This window comes from Papaver somniferum, chromosome 7 (assembly GCF_003573695.1).
Source record: "Papaver somniferum cultivar HN1 chromosome 7, ASM357369v1, whole genome shotgun sequence".
Classification (NCBI taxonomy): domain Eukaryota; kingdom Viridiplantae; phylum Streptophyta; class Magnoliopsida; order Ranunculales; family Papaveraceae; genus Papaver; species Papaver somniferum.
The window spans coordinates 10,678,830-10,701,365 of NC_039364.1; the positions used below are offsets into that span (position 1 = coordinate 10,678,830).

The 22,536-nt window shown below is 36.6% G+C and overlaps 1 long non-coding RNA gene across 1 annotated transcript; it reads right to left on the reverse strand.

The window, feature by feature from the left end:
- Positions 1-2,163: 2,163 nt before the first annotated feature.
- LOC113295460 lies at positions 2,164-5,225 on the reverse strand. Its single transcript, XR_003332842.1, has 2 exons — positions 4,142-5,225; positions 2,164-3,300 (listed from the first exon to the last, which is right to left on the reverse strand). It is a non-coding gene; the product is annotated as an uncharacterized LOC113295460 (long non-coding RNA).
- Between the last annotated feature and the right edge of the window lie 17,311 nt (positions 5,226-22,536).

A 22,536-nucleotide genomic window follows, 5' to 3' on the forward strand; every position in this document is an offset into this window, starting at 1 on the left:
TCAACCAAAAAGTCATCTCTAATCGATCTCTTAGAACCTCAAATTCATCTTTTAATCTTCATAAGAGTTTTTCGTAGACCCTAATTCTGATTCTCTGTGAATTGAAAATCTGATGTAAATTATTCTTCTTCGATGTCAACTCAGAATACTTATCATCAAATACTTAATTTCATCCTCGATCTCTCATAAATCTTCTATCTATTCCATTTCATAGAAGCCCCTAGTTTTTCTTTCTTTAATTAACCTTTTCTTCTTCCTCTGAGCTTAATCGACAATAACCTCAGCTCCTTCATCATCTATACAACCTCATAACCGATTCTCTTCAATCAACTCTCACTCTCATATCATAAGTCTTTCACAGGCGAAGAACGGAAGGAAGAGAAGAAAAAGAAGAGAAACAGAGAAATAAAAAGAAAAAGAAGAAAGAAGAAGAGATAAGAGAAAACAGATTTATCTTCGATCGGTGGAGATAAGACCGAACCAATTTGCTGAGATACCCACTCACTCCGACACGTGCAGCCACAAAGGTAATATCCAAAATTACTATTTTACCCTCCGAGACAAATTGATAAATCTTCTTCACCCAGTGTCCGAAAGACGCGTGCGAGTAGTCCATTATGCATAACTTTTCGAGACCTATTCAGTACAACTAATTTCGTATCTATATCATTGTTGGATTAATTTCTACTAATTAATGTTGCTGTTAAACTAATCTAGTCATTATCGGCTAATTCGTCACTTGACTGGTCTAATAGCGTTGACAAGCTTGAGGGTCCTTATCCTCGGAGGACTTGGGTATAGTCCAATTTTTACCTGTTAGTCGTGGGGAGCTTGAAAGAGTCTCTCAAAATCCCTGTTATTCGTGAGAGAGTTTAGAAGAGTATCACAAACTCCCTATAAAACCCCGTTAGTCATGGGGATAGTTTCAAAGAAACTCTTGAACTCCCTATTAGTGGTAACAACTAGAATATTAGGGAGTTGGTTTGTTTTGGGGAGTTCTAAGGATTTTTGGGGAGTTCACAGAATATTTTTGGGTCACTACAAATCTCTCAAAAGAGTAGAGATTTTGGGAGAGTCTCTCAAACTCCCTATATTCTCTTACACTACCTCAAAATCCCCAAGATTCAAAATACATTAAACTCCCTCCAACTTACCCGTGGACGACTAACCCCCTGCCAATATATCATCATCTCCAGATGTATATTGGTTTCTTCGATTTACAACTCTGATGGAAGTAAGCTAAATTGTTTTTACGAATTGCAAACATCTAAATGGAGAACAGAGAGGGTTTAAATGTCCCCCGAACGAATGAAACAGAGAAGAAAAAAAATCATATTTCTCTTAGTTTGAACAATTGGGTACAGAACACCCAGCTAATTAAAAGTAGAAAATTTGTACAACCATCGTAAGAAATATCAGAGCTTGAATGGTCAAGAGAAAATTAATTCTCTGCTATCTATTGAAATTGTATTTGTGTTTTTTGTTGTTATGAACAAGGTGATCGTTTGTCCTTTAATGATTTTGTTTAGCCTGAATGGTTACTTAGCTAAATGATCCATAAAACACTATCCACACTATATGAATCTATAGTGATAGGCCTCAAATAAACCTCAGACTAGGAAGTTTATTTTATGGTGGGATCTCATCCTAGCAGCAGACCACCAGTACGCTGGACTTCTTGGAAGGATAAGAGTCCCATTTAAATTTGAATAAACATTTCTTTACATTTCGAGTCACTTGGTAATATAGCAACATTTGGATTAATGGGAAAATGTTAGGAGACAAATGCCGAGTTAAATTCTGGACCACTTGACATATCTAGGGTGACCGAGTCGTATAAAGTTGTTAATTTCTTGTTTAATTAACAACCTGAAAAGATGAGAGAACCATCAAGTGGCTTGATGGTTATCATGGAGGAGGTAAGGATAATTGAGAAGATCACAACTAACCTCTTTGTTAACCCATAAAAAAAAACTAAAAAGACGAATTCTTTATACAGCAGAAAAATCATCTTCTTCTCCAGCAAACTAAGCAAGGCCGTGAAAATTTCTCTTTCAAGATAGTCAAAGCCATACGACCTAAGTCAAGCCCTTTGAAGGCCTAGCTAAAAGTAGAAGGAAATGAAAGAAACTTAACATTTTATCAGAGAGTGTTACTATGTTGTACTTAAAATTGAAATTCATATAATGGTATACAAATACCTGACACGATGTATTTACTAACATTGACAGTATACTCTTACATACCCCTCAAGCCTTTAAAAACATAGTAAAGCTTGAACTATGAACAACTAGAAACAAACACACATTTCAAACCAGTTACTGACAATCACATCATCTTCAAGCTGCAGAAGAACAAGAGAAGAAAAGAGTCTCGCAGCAGCTTTGTCGACAGACTAGTATGAGTAGAAGCAGAAGTTAAGTTTCCTTGTAACAAGACTCTGCACTTGCAGATTTAGGATATTAACTAGTCAATATAACAGAAGCATCAGTTGATGAACCTGAAGTACCATTGGAACTACGAGATGAAAATAAAATTTGACTTTCAGATAAAATTTGAATCAAAAACTGAAATGTGTGCTTCTAGACAACTTAATTCCACTTGATGCAGTTTTTTGTGTGCGACAGACATCATCTCTCCCTTTCCATAATGCTAAAACAGATTTATTGCAACTCAAACCTCTTCTTAGGAAACCCCTAGGCCAAGTTCAGTTTCCTTGTAAGAAGACTCACTTGCAGATTTAGGATATTAACTAGTCCTTCGATTCCTCTGGCTGGTAAATTATTCCAAGCCCTAGCCTCAAGAACCATGCACTCAGCTGCCAATCGCCTGCCTTGAGGGTGGACCTCTTTCATGTTACTGACAAATTTCCTAACGCCGCAAAAAGCATTAACATCAAGAAGGTCATCACTCCTTTGAGGAGTGAATACTGCTCGTAGAGGACAGGTTGATGGACACGGTTCCTTCAGATGCCTGCAAGCCCCACAAGATCTCCCGATCTAAACTGCTTGTTCTTCCTCTGGTGGTTCTTGTGGAACAACATCTCCTAGGATGGGAATTCCTACCGAAATCAGCTCAGCTCGAAGCTGGTTCACCTGGCCTCTGAGTTGGATAACAGATCCACCAAGTCCATTTACACGATCTGCCACCCTGGCTCTTGCCTGTCTGATTAGTGACTGGGAAGCTATGTTCTGTTCTGGGTCAGCTCTGTCCACTAAACTCAGAAACTTTCTCGCGCCAAAAACCTCATAAATGGCTTCATAGTCATTAGCTGTACCAAGAGGGAAGAACTGCGCATACCTACAATTGGTTGGACAGCGGTGCCGATCAAAGTCAGAGCCAGAAGCATCAGAGCAACCAGACACACCATTACAACAAACAAAATACAACAAAATTATTGGTTTCACGGAGTGGAAGATTGAAAAGATAAACGAGAAACTTAATAGTTAATTCACGGAAGGTGCACAAAATCCAACTTATATCACAAGTTCATTTCCTGATCATGGGGTTGGGGCTGCCGCTACTACTACATCTTAAGCGAAGGATACATACTAGTATGCAGTTGAAACTGGTTTATGTTCTGAATTCAGGACACAAATCACAGAGATTTAATTCAAGAAAAGAATCCAAAATGTGAGTGAAAGAATCAACTCAGTGATCCATACAATAAACGAAATCAAATTTATTTACTAAAACCAAAACTGTAGTAGGGTTTCATGAAATCATCACTAAAAGAATCCAAAATATAATTAAGACCAAGAAACCTTACTGATTTTCTGATATTTCTAGTTTGAGGAACGGTGAAAGTGATCGAAGGAGAAAATGAATCAACTCTTGGCTGTAAAAATCTTGAGAAAATCCTATTAGTAAGTAAATCAGTGAGTAAAAGAATCAACTCACTGATTCAGGAAGAATACCAATTTCATAATCTATTCTGCTTTCATAAAACGAAATCAAATTTACTTACTAAACCCAAAACTGCAATAGGGTTTCATGAAATCATCACGTACACAGAATCATGTGATATCAAACAACAATCAAAAGAGAATTCATGAATTAAATAACGGAGGAATCTAACCAATTCTTTGGATTTAAATTAAAGAAAAGAATCCAAAATATAAGCAAGACCAAGAAACCTTACCAATTTCTTGATATTCTGGTTTGAAGAACGGTGAAAGTGACAGAAGCAGAAGATGATTCAACACTCGCAGCAGAAATCTTGAGCAACTCCAACTGGAACTCTCGCTTTACCAATGAAATCTTGAGCAACTCCTTGTTCAAATCTCGTTTCCAGTAAGAATCTTACTAAAATCCTAATTCAATTATCTTTATCCAGCAACAATCTTGAGAAATTCCTTCTTTAAATCTCGTTTCCAGCAAGAATCTTGTTTGAAGAACAAAGTATGGAAAAGGGAGAAAAGGCTCGAGTAGTAATGAATAAAAGATTGATTTTTTTTTTGAGTAAGAAGCATTTCTTGATCACAAGGACTAAAAGTTTTCATTAGAATTTGTGAAAAACAACTCAAGAAATTCCCTCTGTTTTAACTACAAAGACGAGCTTTAAAACGGTTTAATAGATGGTGACATGGCATAGTAACACGTGGGATTGATGGATGACATGGCAGAGGGCGTACCTGGTGACTGGATGGAGGACTGGACATCATAAAAAATGACGTGGAAAAAGATACCGCAGTACTGAATTATGTTTTTTTCGGATTGCACCCCCACTCAAATTTCACATTTGCAACTCCCCCCTTCAATAAACAAAACATCGCACTTCACCCCCTAACCGAACCATTGTATCAAAAACCGTTAACCGCCACCGTTTCGATCAGATCTGAATTCCGTTTCAAACAACGAATCTCATCATCTCTGGCTCTGCAGTTAGATGATAGCACCACCATTTTCAACCGAACTCTCACCACCACCTCCGACAGCACCGCCGCCACCACAAATCCGATATGGAGATCGGCACTGTTATTATTGATTTCTTCTGATACCCAAATTGAGTAGAAAAAATGATTAGATCCCATCGAGAGAAACCAAACATCTTGATGTAATGGAAGAATCAGAGACTTCCAATTATCATCATCATCCTTAAGCTTGATTGGATTGATAATCTCAGCGATTTGGTCAGAGATATGACGAAATTGAAACAAAAAAGAAGAAGATTGAGAAGAGAAAATGATTTAGTAAAAGAAGAGAAACAGTATCAGTCCTCGGAATTGGATCTCTATCTGTCTATATCTCACACGAGAAATAGAAAAAGAGAGACGCGTGTCATGGAATGATAGGTTCAGCCAAATAAAACAACACAGCAGAGTGTAAAGGAGGTGTAGATTGGCTGGAATTCTACGCTGTAACGAAGATTTTGCGAGTCCTGTGACTAGAGACTAAGGCTGCACAAATAACCCGGTGTACCGGACTTGAACCGGCCAAAAAAAACCGGTACCGGGAACGGGACTGAGAATTAAGAACCGGTCTATACCAGGTACAGAAACTGGTTCTGTTAGAATTCCCGGGATGTACCGGACTAGATTACATGTTTAGTTTTGACCCTTGGGTTAATTGAATCATAGCCGTTCACATTAAGTTTTTATACTTCATTCTTCAACTCACTCATCTCATTCTCCATCACATACTCTCGATCTTTCCTCCTCCTTTTTCTTTTTCTTCACTTCTTCAGAGAACTAAATCACCACCATCACTCTATCAGAGCAGTCAACACTACCACCACCACCTTCTTCTCCACTGCTTTTTCTTTTTCTTCAGTTAATTTATAAACTAATTACATGTTTGATTTTGGGTTTTTTCGATTTGGTGGTAAAATTGAATATGAAGATATGGTGTTTTACATGATTTGGAACCTTGGGTTGGAGTCGGATTTGAAGTTGGCAGTAAGATGGTGATGGAGATAGGGGGTTATGTAATTCGGAAAAGGGATCTGATGGGTACTGCAATGGAGTTAGGGGTCAGATTAAAGTCTGTGGTTAGAGATTAAAGAGGATAAGCCTTCTTCTTCACTTCTTCTTCTTCTGTTATTTTAAGAAACTAACTGCATGTTTGATTTAGATGGGTTTTGAATGGGATTTGAATGAGATGGAGAAATTGAAGCTCTGTAATGAAATAATAGATGGATTTTGTAATTAGACTATGAGAATGCGTTTTGGCTATAACCCAATTTGGTTTTGGGCGATTTGTGGGGTTTTATGATCTGAGAGTGAGTAGATCTGATGCTTAGATTAAAGTGGATTGACGGTAAATGGGTTATGATTGAAGTTCTGATGCTGGTGGTGTAGACGGGTTATGATTGAACTAAAGTTCTGATGCTGGTGGTGTAGATGGATTATGATGTAAATCTAATTGAATTGTTACAGATTATGATGTAAATTCTAATTGAATTGTTATTGATTAGCAATGGTAGTGCATTTCTAGGTGTTGTATGAGTTGAGATGATATTGACAATGAATATTTAATGAACAGAGTTAGATGAATGCTAGGTTGGATACATGAGGTAATTGTGGTAGGAGTCGTAGGGCAGTTGAGCTTTGCTCAGCTTACAGTGGTGGTGATTTTGCAGGTAAAAACCCGGTACCGGTGTTGTACCGGTTACAACTCCAGATACAGGTATCGGTCCTCAAAATGAGGTACCGGCCAACACCAAATACAGGGACCGGTTCCATAAGAGAACCGGGCCATACCGGACCATGTGCAGCCCTAGTAGCGACCAATGATGCACCCACAAATTTCAAATTCCTTCTATCAAATTCGGCTGATGTTATTATGTTAACCCATCCAAAATATTAGATGGATATCTTTATTTTGACAAAGAGATTTTGAATTCATTTATATAATGGGTGGAAAACAAACACATCACATGAGTCGATGTTACTAGATCCCTATGTTCAAACGAGAACGATTCTACCCAATTATATAGGATACTGTCAACAGAAGTAGACTCAAAAACTATCCAAATTGCAAGAGCAGGACCATAAAATCATTGATGCTTTAACCTCTCTTATTAGATTAGACTTTAGAGTTTAATCTTCTTTATCCTTCAAATACTCTTGCATTCATTTTTCTCCATAGATGTTATACGATTATGTAAGGCAATGGTTTTGTGTTAAGAATGGTTTACCCGCGCACGCCGCACCTATAGAGAAATGATATGGCATGATGCTAAGTCGTGAGCATTTGCGCCGGGGAACGATACTCTATTCTTATGATGTAGTATGTTATTTGAATTTTCCAACTCGATTTTATCCAAGTTCACCGAGTTTTGATATGATTTTCTCTACATCATAGGCACCTAAATGACACTGAAGGTCTTGGGTATTGCTGGCTGCTCACAGTAAATCCTATCCTGACATATATACTGGGAACATTGGAAAGAATCTAACATCAATTGTGATGCAAGTCTACTAAAAATAGTCTTTACTGTTAGGAGTATCATAAACATTCTTGACAAAAGAAGATCAAGGAAACAGAAGAATTTTACTTAGCCCACTGCATAGCTAGCAGGGGGCAATATTAAAAATGTTCTAGCAAAATATGCAACTTCTTCTTTTGAGTCGATTAAAAATTCGCCCACTAATATCATCTTGGGTGTTTTCCAGAATGGTCACACTTTCTTAGTTTCTTTTATAAAATGATCATACTTTAAATTAGTGATCACAGAAAGCTCTTTTTCCATCCGCCTTACCCCTCCTCAGCTGTTTAGGTGATGGTGATGAAGCGGTGATATGGATGGTGGCGGCGGTGGCCATACCCAAGATAAGAACACTATTTTTACCTAAATTTTCAATCTTGCTTCCGTCACAAGTTGGGAATAACAAAAGAAAGCAAGGGTCAGTCTAATCGATTGGGTCTGCTCAGGGAATTTGTGTACCCAACAGAGATGAATCTGAGGTAACAAGCATTTTCGTTCTCAAAGTGATCCAAAAATGCACTAGAAACTACTTCATGATACTTACCCCATTAAAGAAAAAAAAAGGTTATCCTTACGACTGACATATTGAACTCTCTCCTTCATATACTAATAGTTCTGACGTTCTTACTTCTTAGCTATGAAGTCGTCACCAAAGCAATAGTACTTTAATGTAACCAGAAAACCAAGTTCATAATACTAATTACTAATTATCAATTATTCCTGAAGAAAACACTCTTGCCATACGCGTTACTCCTCCAGCTGACCGTACCTTTGTCAGAGAAGAAGAAGTCCACTACTGCCTTGCAATCCCTTAAATAGCTTTCGAGCAAGGACAAAGCTATGCTTTCTGCTTCGAAATTACTCCTCCATAGGTACATTCAGAGTACCCTTTGATTCCTGAAAACATAACCAATCCTCTTAAACACTATCACACACAATCCCCATACTCATTTTGAAACATCAAAGTAAAAACAAATTATCTCAAATTCAATCCCAAGGCGTATTTGTGATTTTCTCAATAAAACTATGAAATCAATAATATGGTTTCTGCTAGCAAGATCTCTTCTCGTGAACTATTATTACAGGATCCTTTCTGGTCACCCTTCAAACAACAAACGGACGTAAAAACGACGGAATTTATAACTTAACTGTTACTTACCTGCCAAAGGAAATTAGACTGCGTCACACGTCGTTGTTCGTCCGAAAATTCCATTAGACCATCAACATACTTCAATAGGGCGTAACCTTGTTCCATATCTGCCTGGAATAGAAATTCACTGTCCTCGCTATCATCTATTTCATTAATCGAACTCTCTTTTGCTTGTGTAAATATCTTGTGCTTAGCATGGTAATCTTGTTTAGCTTGTTTCAACTTTAAGTTCAGTTCTCTAAGATGACAACTACAACCATCATCATCCTTGTCTGCTGATATTTCTTCTTCGGATTTTTCTTTCCTCGGATATATTGACAGACGACCCATACTAGTCTCGATGGCGCTACCACCTTCTTCAACAGGCCTCTTGTCCTCCATTTGAAGATGCTGCTGATTTTGTTTGAGTAGCCTTCTTCCTGTTTGACATAATAAAAGAAAATAATACTCCGATTGGGTTAGAAATGAAACTGGTACAGAGTTATGATATTACAATTGATCTTAACAGAATAGAAAAAAGAACAAGAAAATACCTTTCGCAAGTTCGAATCCCTAACTTTTTTTCTTTCCTTTTCTCTCTAGGGAAAGTATTCGTGTGTACATTAAACCCTAATTTTTCACTGGGCGACGGGCTACCATCTTGTCCACAAGGCCGATTTGTACACAGTGCCCTTTAATACCGGTAATGACCTCGTTTTCTTTTTTGCTTGGATTTGCTAGTCGAAGGGTCACAAGAGCTAAGTCAAAAGGTAAAAACATTTGTTCGCACTCTAATACTTCTGATGCAGCATCACAAATGGTTGCTTATGAAACTATCTCCCCAAATATATTTAATTAATAAATTATTTAAATAGTTAAATTGTTTGAATAAAGTTTATAATTCTCGATGGCTGGTTGTGATGGACAGATAGATTTTGATACTGTTTAAATAGACAAAAATGTAAAAATAGTGGTGTAGGATGTTAGTAATGGAAACGGAAGAAACCACACATAGATAAAACTTCTCAATGGAAGAGTATGATTATTCAAAGTCTGTCTTCTTCTTCTTCAGACGAGGCCATATATAGGCCTTATTAGGCTTAATGACAATATCTTCTATGATTAATGCAAATAAAAGGAAATCTACCCAAATATGATATCATGCAAGATATCTCTTATTTCTTAACAAAAATAACAAACATGCAGATATTCCTGCATGGTTAACGAATATTCTTTCGTTGATCTCTTCCTTCCAAATAAGATCTGCCATATCTTGCACTACATCATTCTCCCCGGGAAAGAGGAAATTCGCCCTCGAATTAGGCAGGTTAGGAAGATCATCATCGTACAAGTCGTCGTGGTAGGGAATGAGATGACGCACATTGAACACATCAGCCGTATGAATATGACTGGGAAGCTTCAGACGGTATGCATTAGGGTTGATTTTCTCAATAATCTCAAAAGGACCAATCTTACGAGGGCCCAATTTGTTGTAAGTACCAGTGGTGAAAAGTTCCTTAATAAGCACAGCCAAAACGAAACACCTACCTCAAATTCCACGTGACGACGATGTTTATCAGCGTCCATTTTATACTTAGTGGATGACGCCACCAAATTTTGTGCAGCAGCGTCATGGAGTTGTTGCAAGTGCTGCACCAACTCATCAGCAGTGGCATGCATGCGTTGGAGATCTGGTACAGGCGCCAGATCGAGGGATGAGCGTGGATTAAAGCCACATACCACCTGGAAAGGACTAAATCCGGTGCTCTTGTGAATAGCTCTGTTGAAGGAAAACTCTGCTTGAAACAAATGCTTGTCCCATTGTCTAGGGTGAGAACCCACTAAACTACGAAGTAAATTCCCAAGAGAACGGTTGACAACCTCTGTCTGCCCATCCGTTTGTGGGTGATAAGCGCTGCTAAATTTCAACTCCGTACGCAACAACTTCCAAAGACACCTCCAAAAATGACTAAGAAATTTAGAATCACGGTCCGAGACAATGGATTCTGGAAGGCCATGGAGACGATACACATTTTTGAAAAATTGTAAGGCCACATTAACCGCATCCGTAGTCTTCTTGCAAGCGATGAAATGCGTCATCTTGGAGAATCTGTCAACGACAACAAAAACAGAATCTAGTCCATGTTGAGTGCGAGGCAAACCCACAACAAAGTCCATACTAATATCAGTCCATGGTTTCGACGGAATTGGTAATGGCATATAAAGGCCGGCATTTGTAGAAGACCCCTTAGAAATCTGGCAGATATGACAACGAGAGACGAAACGTTGCACCTCCTTAAACAGACACGGCAAAAAATAGGACGTGGAAGCCAACTGGAAGGTCTTGTCACGACCAAAGTGACCCTCATTGTGTAACTCCTGGATAATTTTTCATACGCCAACTACAAGCAGGGACGCAAAGTCAAGTTCCTTTAAAGAGAAAACCGTCCAACAGCGTGAAGTGAGCATTAGTGCCAGCGTACACAGTGTCCAGAATTGGGCCAAAATAGGGATCAGTCTTGTACAAATCAGCAAACAAGTCGAACTCCAAGAGCTCTGTCCGTAGTGATGTGACAAGACTCCGTCGACGACTAAGACCATCAGCCACACGGTTCTGAGCACCATCTTTGTGTTTGAGGACGAATGTAAAATCCTGCAGATAACTAGCCCATTTAACTTGGCGTGCACTCATCTTGTCTTGATTACCTATGTGCTTGAGAGCATCGTGGTCAGTAAACAAAACAAAATCGGAATGAATGAGATAATGACGCCAGTGCTTAAGAGTCTGTATGATGGCATAAAATTCCAGTTCGTACGTGCTATAAGTACGCTTGGCTCCATTTAACTTTTCACTGAAGAAGGTGACCGGCTTACTGTTTGGCTTAAGACTGCACCAATACCAACCTTAGAGGCGTCTTTGTGAACTTCGAATGGCAAAGAAAAATTGGGTAAAGCTAATATAGGAGCCCAACAAAGTTTCTCTTTAAGAAAGATGAAGCTTGCTGTTGCCTCATCCGTCCATGCAAATTTACCATTCTTCATGCAGTCCGTGATTGCCGCTGCTATCGTGCTAAAATGGGGAATAAATCTCCTATAAAAAGACGCAAACCCGTGAAAACTCCGAGCCCTCATGGATTGTTTGGGGACAAGGCCAAGTACGTACAACATCGACCTTAGACTCATCCACCGAAATGCCATCCTTGGATATGACGTATCCAAGAAACATAATACGATCCGTACAAAAAACACACTTCTTTGTAGCAGCAAAGAAATGTTGCTGGCGTAAAACTACTAAGACCACACGAAGATGACACAAGTGACAATCCAAGTTAGTACTATAAACCAAGATGTCATCGAAATAAACGACAACAAACTTACCCAAAAATGGTTTTAATACTTCGTTCATTACGCGCATAAATGTACTAGGATCATTGGAGAGACCAAACGGCATCATCAACCATTCATAAATTCCTTCCCTCGTTTTAAAAGCGATCTTCCATTCATCTCCTGGCCGTATACGAATCTGATGGTAGCCACTACGCAAATCCAATTTGCTAAAAACCGTAGCACCATGAAGCTGGTCAAGTATATCGTCTAACCGAGGAATAGGAAAACGATACTTTACCGTAATCTTATTAATAGCACGACTATCCACGCACATGCGCCATGTACCATCCTTCTTAGGAATGAGCAACGCCGGAACTGTGCAAGGGCTGAGACTCTCCCTGATAAGGCCTTTTGCTAATAACTCCCCCAATTGACGTTGTAGTTCCATATGTTCTTTTGGACTCATGCGATAATGAGCTCGATTAGGAAGCACTGAACCAGGCACCAAGTCTATTCGGTGCTGAATAGATCGATAAGGAGGCAAACCCTCTTGAAGATTAACTGGGAAAATATCCTCAAAGTCCGATAATAGCTCCTGCACACATGCCGGAACCTCCATAGAAGCTGTAGCCTCACGAGAGAGACCACACAAGATGAACACCATCCCCTCAGTGAGCATCTCGTTCTCAAACGGATGCCAAGAAAGAAAATTGGAAGTCACGGGAGAAACAGGTGCGTGCACTGTCACATTGGCAGGAACCAGCGTAACACGAGTATTCTTAAATATGAATGAGTATGTGTTCAACTTACCATCATGAGTCACTGCCCTATCGTATTGCCATGGTCAACCGAACAGCAGATGACAGGCATCCATCACCACGACATCACACCACACGGCATCTTCATAGATAGAACCAATGCAAAACTTCACAAGACAACGTCTGGAAATAGTTACCTCGGATCCCTTACTAAGCCAGTGAAGAGAGTATGGGCTAGGATGTTTTTCCGTGGGAAGCTTGAGTTTCTGAACAGCCTCGTCAGATACCACGTTTTCACAGCTGCCAGAATCAAGGATCAAACGGCACACCTTGCGTGCAATGTTACACGTTGTCTGGAAGATGTTCTTTCTTAGCCATGACTCGTCAGCGTCAGCTTTAGGAGTAAGAAACGATCGAAGTTAGATCATCAAACATTCGCCTTGGTCACCTGGCAGGAACACCTCATCAAACTCAGCTGTTGTCTCCTCCGCATCAGCAAAGACATCAGCAGCAGTATCCACTTCTGCAAGCAAAGCCTTACCAGGTCTTCCAGCCTTGCGACACTCGTTTGCCAAGTGATTCGGATCTCGACAACGATAGCACTTAGGACCAGACTTCTTAGGCGTACTAACAACCTGTTGTGCGGAAGCAGTATGAGAATAAGAAGTCGGAGGACAGCCATTTGCTGCCCGAATCGACTTACGAGATAATTGTTTCTCCAATTGCACAGCACGCTAATGAACCTCAGACACAGAATAATAGTCAAACAGATTAAGGGTATCTTGAAAAGTCTCACGCAAGCCCCCTAAGTATCGATAAACAAGTTTTTCTTCGGTGTCTGTAATACCTGATCGTGTGACCAAATCATAGAACTCTTTCGTATATTCATCAATTGATCGAAAACCCTGACGAATATTTTGTAAACGAATATAGAGTTCCCTCGTATAGTTAAACGGTAAAAAGGCCGAACGCATGCACTTTTCAAGCCTAATCCAGGAAGAAATAGGAGTTTTACCTTTCTGAATTCGTGACGCTTTCAACTGACGCCACCAAACAGCAGCCCTTCCTCGAAAGCGCGTAGCCACAAGAGGAACCACTCGATCATCAGGAACCCTCTTAAATTCCAGAACTTCCTCCACGGTAGAGAACCAGTCGATACAATCTTCCGGTGATAAACCGCTACCATGAAACTCAGGAATCTCTATGCGGAATGACGATTCCCAACTCCTAGAGTCACGCTCACGCCCATCAAAGGGGTTTTCATTATCATTATCGTCATCTGTTCCATCCGAATTGGATTCATCCGTAGGAGGAGGACGGCGCTCATGTCGTTGTAACAATGTTGCTACTTGACCGGCGAGCTGCTCAACCGTGCGTGATAGTTCATCGTACCTAGTTCTCTCCATCACCTCATCAACCAAATCTTCGCGAGGACCACCCTGACCTCTACCACGAACCATGTTGGAAGGATCGATACCCAGATTCTGAATACCAAATGGTGTAGGATGTTAGTACTGGAAACGGAAGAAACCACACATAGATAAAACTTCTCAATGGAAGAGTATGATTATTCAAAGTCTGTCTTCTTCTTCTTCAGACGAGGCCATATATAGGCCTTATTAGGCTTAATGAGAATATTTTCTATGATTAATGCAAATAAAAGGAAATCTACCCAAATATGATATCATGCAAGATATCTCTTATTTCTTAAAAAAAATAACAAACATGCATATATTCCTGAATGGTTAACGAATATTCTTTCGTTGATCTCTTCCTTCCAAATAAGATTCTGCCATATCTTTCACTACATCAAATAGACAGGATGTAATCAGTTTCATCGTGCCCATTTTCAAATATTTTTTCTTATTTTAAATTTACAAAGGTTGTATCCAGTTTCATCCTTGCTATTTTTTAAATTTAAGGTAGGATGAAACTATTTTTTACTTTCTTGGCCATTTCACCGAAACTATTTTTTACTCGTCCATTTGAACCGTGATTTAAAAATATTTGGACAAATGACCCATTTTCCGCAAAAATGTAATCAAGCAGTACGGGAAAATTTTTGAGTGTCCCTGGTTGTTAAAGTGGACTTACCAAAAGTGGACTTACCACCCATCCCAAAATGGAAAGATGGTAGAATGCCCCAAAATCAATTACTATTTTGGATAGATGCCCAAAATTGGGATAGGTTGGAAAATTGCCCATTCCTTTAGCTTTTCCATCTCTTTTTTTTGGTGGCGATGGCATCATTGTTCAAGTTAGTATTTGGAACAATTGTTATGTTGAGGCCGCATCCAAGATCTAATTGATCTTAAATAATTGAAAAATTCTGCAATATCAAACTTATGCAATGCAGCCATAATGGTGATTTAGCCTAGGGAGTTTTTCTATCCTTTTGGGATGGTGGTTGGCGATAACATAATGGAACAAGGGTCATTCTCACTGATTCCGTCTGCTCAGGGAAATTGTGGACCCAGCTGGGATGAAGCTCGAGGTAACAAGCATTTTGGTTATGAGTGATCAAAAAATGCACTGGAAACTATTGGAATCAATTGCCGAATTATGCTTGCACAACAAATAAATCAAACACGAAACAAATAATGTTATGGCTGAGTCGCGGACTAGGTCGCTTTCTTTAAGACGTTTCACGGCTCTGCCCAAGATTGTGCAAGCAGTTCTTCAATTGCGCGTCGTCCCCAGGATAAAACATCCGAGATCAATCTCTTACACAATCGCTCTTGTACGTTGAGAGGATGTGAAACTTCTACACTTCATTCTTGCTCAGAAACTCATTTAGAAAAATAAAAGATGTTCACACACTTATTTTTCTTTCTCACAAAAATCCATTTTTCTGTAAAACTCAAGAAACATAAATGAAAACTCTCTATAAGAAAAAGGATCCTAAAACTCTTCTTCTTCTAATTTTGTTTTTCCAACCAAAATTCTGATTTATACTCAAGAGTTTCAAAACATCTATATGAAAATGTTATTATGGTGGAGTTAACACCATTAAAACCACAAATATATAATGATAAAATTTAATGAAAAGTTAATTTTTCTTTTATGGAAAACATTATTAAAATGTTAATTAACATCATTAACTCATTCAAGAAAAAACGATTTTTGACATTAACTCAAAACAAATTTATTCTTTTAAGAGAGAGAATAATTATCACATTTAAACCATTTAAATGAGACAATAATTTTTGGAAATCAATAATGTTTTTAAAACATATATTCCCAACAATCCTCCACTTATATTTTTCAAAACATTGAGCAAGAACTTATAGAATTGTGCATAAGCAAAGGTGTCTCGCGACTTGAACCTTTACTTAGTGTTGATAGGCTCTCTTAAATCTGACCATAGAGTGAACATAAGTATTGAACTCTAGGCGATAAAAGATTACTTAACACACACGACTATACTAGTGTAAAGTCTAAAGCCAGCACATTATGGCCATGTGCTTGTATCCCAGTTTAATGAATGATTTATAGACCTTCCCATATTCTCATAGAAAGCGGCCACACTTTCACATTCATATAGGTGAGTTTATCAAGAGTACTTCTGAAAGTACCCCACTCTAAATAGAGATATAAACCTCATTAAGAGTTTAAAATTTTAAAATTAAAATTAAGCTCAACCTTTTACTCGCTTCAGGATGTCATGCCGTGAGATGAATTCTTCAAAAGCATGATTCTCGCATCTCTATATCATTTATGACTTCTTCTAGTCCCTTTGAACCTATTTCCAGGTTGAGTATCCATCATAGATGACTCAATCTCAATGGGCATCAACCTCATCCCTAAGATACATTCACATCTTCTTATCAATCCTTTCGTCAAAGGACTAATGAAAGCTCTTTCCAGACACTATATAATCCATTCTCATAACATCAACTCTTGTAGTTTTCATAACATTCTCAATTCTGGAAATAGCCGCGGTACTATCACATTGGATTAATATGTGTTTTCCTCTATCCACTATAGAGGATCGAATCACCCCATCCCTTAAAGGATTCAACTGAAAGGATGTCCGATCAGCTTGGAAACATCCTTAAAGGATTGCGGTAACCATTTATATAGTGTATTTCTAGGCGTAAGATGTGTTTGAAATATCTCATAACCTTCTCAATATTTTACCAATTTTTTTCCATTCTAGGATTGGTAAATTTGAATATAAAACCCCCACTATGGAAGCAATATATTACACCCCCGCTACAAAAATATATATATATAGTCAATAACTTAGCAAAGAAACATACTAAGCTACCATACTCATATCTAGTGCCATCACACTTAGTCTCAAAAACATTGGCACTTAATCAAATGAGTGAAAACTACTTTACAGTCAGACTATATATATTTCTATCCCTTTTAAAATTCTATTTCCATCGAAATGAAATAGATTCAAAGAAGGAAAAAATCCATTTCAAAAACATATACATCTTCACTCAAGTCTTTCATGTGAAATAGTAAACTACGCATATTTTCAATTTCATTTTCATCCTATAAGTTAAAATAAAAAATCAACAAATCAACTATGCATACAAAACAAAGAGTATTGTGCGTTTCACTTTCATCAATTATGAAATCATTCGAATGAATCATAAATTATTTTAAAGTTGTTTTCAGAATATAAATGATAACTTATCTAACTTATATGCTTTCTTTTATTGTAGAAACTACAAAGTTTTCCATTCTTGGTTTACATAGATTCTCATCTTTAACTTGCACAAAAAGTATATATTTCTACTTATGAGTATAGAAAATCATATATCGTAGAAACAACATCAACAAAACAAGCATGTAATTTAATTTAGAGTCATTAGCAAGTGTCAACAATTTTCTGTTTGCTTGTCTAAAGATAATAGGTTCACGAATTTATTTTCCAAAGATTAAATTTTTAAAGAACAAAGTTACTTTCTATGAGAAGTTATCTTTCAAATTATAAGCAACAAAATATTCATGACTAAAATTTAGTCTCACTATATATGCTTTTCTAGGTTCATTCTTAGTGAATTACTTGTCACCTTCATTTTTTTTAGTTCCTCTAATTTAAATCAAAGTTTGTAAAACATAAGGTATGGAATCCCCACTATTTTTTTTTTGACTCAAACAAGAATTTTAAAAAAATATCCAACGATCCCAAAATTTTTGAAAAACTGATGAACCAATGATTTAAACCCAAAACGTTTAGCACAACATAGAGAATAAAAATTCAAACAATTTTCATAAAGTCAATATCGCCTAATTCACGATTCAAATGATCATATTTAATACAAGCTACTAGAAGCATCAAGCAAGTATTTATCGAATTCTCAAATTTTTTATTTCATTAAAAAAATATTGCAAGTTGCGTAAGATTTCAAAGTGAACATGCTTTTATGAGTTAGGTAAGATTACATACATGTTACTCAAAAATTCACCAAGTTTATAAGAAAATATAACATGCTCACATTCGTTACTAACTCATTGATTAAAAGCATGACAAAATCTCATATTTCAAGTGTTCAAAATTCAATTCATGTTATAATAAATTTGTAATATAATATTCAAACATTTTATCCATAACATATTATTTGTAGTAGTGCAATGATCAAATTCAACAAATTTCTAATATCAATCTTGTTTATAACAAGATATACGAAAACTAGATTCTCGCCCATTTCGGAAGTATGAAATATTTAAAAAGATTGTTCTACCCAAAGTAAACTTTGAGATCGTACCAAGACCGAAAATCCTAGTGATGTGAGTTTATCTTACCACCACTTTGTTTCAAACAATTTGGTTCAAACTTTGAACCATAACCTATCAAAACAAATATGGTGTAAACCAATATATACCAACCTCTCACCGTATCCATAATTCACATTAATTTAGCTTGAAAAGCGTTGTTAATAGCATTTGATATCCTTGCAATGCCGTGCAAGAATAGCAAATAACTTCATAAACAATAGTATGTTCATTTCTTGGTGAGAGTTGATATTCACATTTGTTTTGACTAGGTTTCTAATTCTTTCGGTTTTGGTTTCATATCAAATTTTATCTCATAAGTTCCAAACTTATATGATTCACATGTTTATTTTCATACACAATAATTCTCAATATCTTTTTTCCCAAAAAATTATTCTAAGATTGAAAAATCAATTTATTCCATTTAGAATGCCATTATTTGATCACTACAATAACTACAAATAGTTCATCAACCATACCTCAATTGCTTTTCAAGCTCAATTGGTTATAAACCATTGTTCGCTCTTTGTATACCAACAAAGAAATCAACAACTCCATTGCTCCACAAATAGATTAATCTCCCATAATTTTATTTCATTGGAAAATAAAAATTTGCCCAAGTAAGTGAATTTTCACCTGTCACAATCATTTAGATGTAAGCATTTGTAACTGAAAATAAGTAAGGTACATATTTACATAATTACTTGAAAATCAAAGAAAATATAGTACTCCAAGATTCTCTTGAGTGTCAAATAAAGATTCAAAATTATATAGTTATAACATCATATATTTATAACTCTCTATCAAGCATTTTATCAAACATATGTGGTGCAGTAGTTTGATTGCTAACAATAATCTTCCTTTTCATTACCAAAACAAGAATACGAAATACTATAATCTAAACACGATTTTTAAAGTAATTTCTTGCATCTCTAATCTCTAATATCAAGTATCATATATGTCTTACATTTTTGAAAAACGTACACAACGATTTTGAAATCACTACATCTCTCAAACTAAAAGTCCAAACGGAAAATTTCAAAATGGATTTTGAAGATAAGTTCCTTATCTGCAAGTTTCATATTATACACAAATCCAAAATATCAACACAAAGATCATAAAAACAAATTCAACAAGGACTAAATTTCTGCTCGTCAGAAATTTTCAGCAACGTTGTGCAGTTTTCTAAAATACTTTAAAAATATTTTTAGGACTCCAAAAATTCTGAAAATTATACATGGATGACCCTCAGGATGTCTAATATATCAGGTTAAAACTTCTAGACAAAATTCATTTACATATAGGAGATAAAAATACATCTCTACGACATGTTAAAAACATTCGTTTCACATCAACAATATTTTTCTATGTTAGATATTCCTGATAAATATATTATCCATGTTACAATCCTAATCCATCAAAATCAGGCATAAAAGTTAACTCTAGGTAGTTACCTAAAATTTCAAGCATCATTTTCAATTGTCAAAGAAAAATTATACAGATTATAATTCATAAAACGAAATAAAACATGATACTTATCGCGTTTAAGCAATTGTTTTCTTTTTGATATCCATGGCAGAATATATCGTTGTAAAACTGTTGGAATCACTTGCCGAATTATTCCTGCACAACAAATAAATCAAACACGAAACAAATAACGTTATGGCTGAGTCGCGGACTAGCTCGCTTTCTTTAAGACGTTTCGCGGCTCTGCTCAAGATTGTGCAAGCAGTTCTTCAATTGCGCGTCGTCCCTAGGATAAAACAGCCGAGATCAATATCTTACACAATCTCTCTTGCACGTTGAGAGGATATGAAACTTCTACATTTCATTCTTTCTCAGAAACTCATTTGGAAAAATAAGAGATGTTCACATACTTATTTTTCTTTCTCACAAAAATACATTTTTCTGTAAAACTCAAGAAACATAAATGAAAACTCTCTATAAGAAAAAGGATCCTAAAACTCTTCTTCTTCTAATTTTGATTTTCCAACCAAAATTCTGATTTATAATCAAGAGTTTCAAAACATTTAAGTGCTATATGAAAATGTTATTATGGTGGAGTTAACACCATTAAAACAACAAATATATAACGCCCAAATTTAATGAAAAAATAATTTTTCTTTTATGGAAAACATTATTAAGATGTTAATTAACATCATTAACTCATTCAAGAAAAAACGGTTTTTGACATTAACTCAAAACAAATTTATTCTTTAAGAGAGAGTATAATTATCACATTTAAACCATTTAAATGAGACACTAATTTTTGGAAATCAATAATGTTTTTAAAACATATATTCCCAACAGAAACTGATGACAAGACAATAGAAGAAGTATCTGTTTGAAGCACAGACAGGTAGTCAATTGACATTTTAAATGACTTCTGGTGAGTTTTCAAATTTACTGTTAGTCTATAAATAATTCTAGAGAATCTACTGAAATCTCGTGTTATTGGCTAAAGATTTTTTTGAAATCATTTAAATTATTTAGCATCCCATATTATTGGATCAGGATTTCGTAAGAGGTACTCCAACACTCCTGTTGTTCGAAGGAGAACTAAAAATCATTGATTGATGTAGTTGATAGACACATTTATGTGTCTGAGATGATCTCAATTCTATGTATTTTTAGTGCTCGATTTTGTACTTATTTGGTTATTTATTTCTTTGTAGGTGCTTTTGGATAAATAAGCTTTGGCGGCGAAATTGGCTCGAAAAGTGGAATTTGCACACCCGGAGGACATTACTACATGGATCCCCTACTTTGGATAATGGGTACCCAGTTAATAGGGGGCAACCCATCTTCATCATTTAAACTTTAGTTTGGCGGGAAATTTTGTTCACATCTGCACGACTTTGCTGGAACCGAGTTGGAGAGATTTAAGGAGATTCAATTTCGTATTTCTTATGGGATGGATTCTAAAGGCGTAAACAGGGCTGGTATAAGTTATTTAACGGAGCAAATTAGACTGGATTATCGGGTTTCTTACAAAAAAGTAAGAGAAATATTATCGAGTTTGTGTGGGATTGTTTATGGAAGTTACGTGCAGAGAAAAGAAATATATTTGCTTTAGGAAGATTCGGTTCTATCTTTGGAAGTGTTTGGAACAGCTCATATGCGGTAATAGAGAGAAAGAAAAGGAATTATGCTCGGAACTTTAGAGAGAAGCAAAACAGAGTATAGTGTACTCTCGGGTACTTTGTTGGTGTTATTAAAGGAAGTTACATGGAGAAAATATTACCTGATATCTCATTCAGCAAATATAGAGGAGTTTGGGTTGAAAAAGGGAAAGAGACGCGTAGAAAGATGCATGGAAATCCCGTAACTTTGGAAGAAAAGGCCGAGACTTTTGCTCAAACAAAAAGAGAGATATAATCGGTATTTCTTTGCCATGTATGATATGAAAAGAGTTGTTCGAGTCTCACCGAGGATAGTCGAGAGTTTGGGGTTGATACGGAAGATTAGGGAGAGACAATAGAGGTCTCTGCTCGGAGAAAGAAAGTCGCAGAATTGTTTCTGCACTTTAAGGGAAGAAAACGAAGGTGAAGAACATAAGACCCAGTTGGACAGTCGCAGAGAGGTGTAGTTTAGTTACTGCAGCAGAGAAGTATCGTTTAGGAGGAAGTCTTATATTCTCTGTAATCCTTTGTAAAAGTCAGTCTGTAACACTTATACACGTTGCAGTTGATCTGTTTTATCTTTTTCTTTTATTTTCACTCTCTTCAAACACTTTGGAGCCATGAATAAATATTTTGAGCATGTTCTTGATATGAGGAGCTAAACCCTTTTGTTGAGGCGACGGAGGAAGCCATTTTCCCAATTACTATGTGGTAATTTCTATTTAATTAATTTTTACAATATCTTTTATGATTACTTGCACTGAACTGAAATTGAATATATGATTCTAATTAAGTGGTTGTGTTCTCAATTGACGGGTCATGCTTAGGTTAGTCTTTTGATTGTCCGTGCTTCCCATTTACAACTATTTTTTTGAGAATTTACTTGTCTAGGTGAAATTATTAGAATCACTTTAAACGTAAAGAGTTGCATAAATATTGATTAGATTAAATTACATAGATATTGGAGATTAGTGGAATCCAAGTCTCAGTGCTTTTAAAATCTCCACAAGTCTTAAACGAACCACTTTTCTTATCACT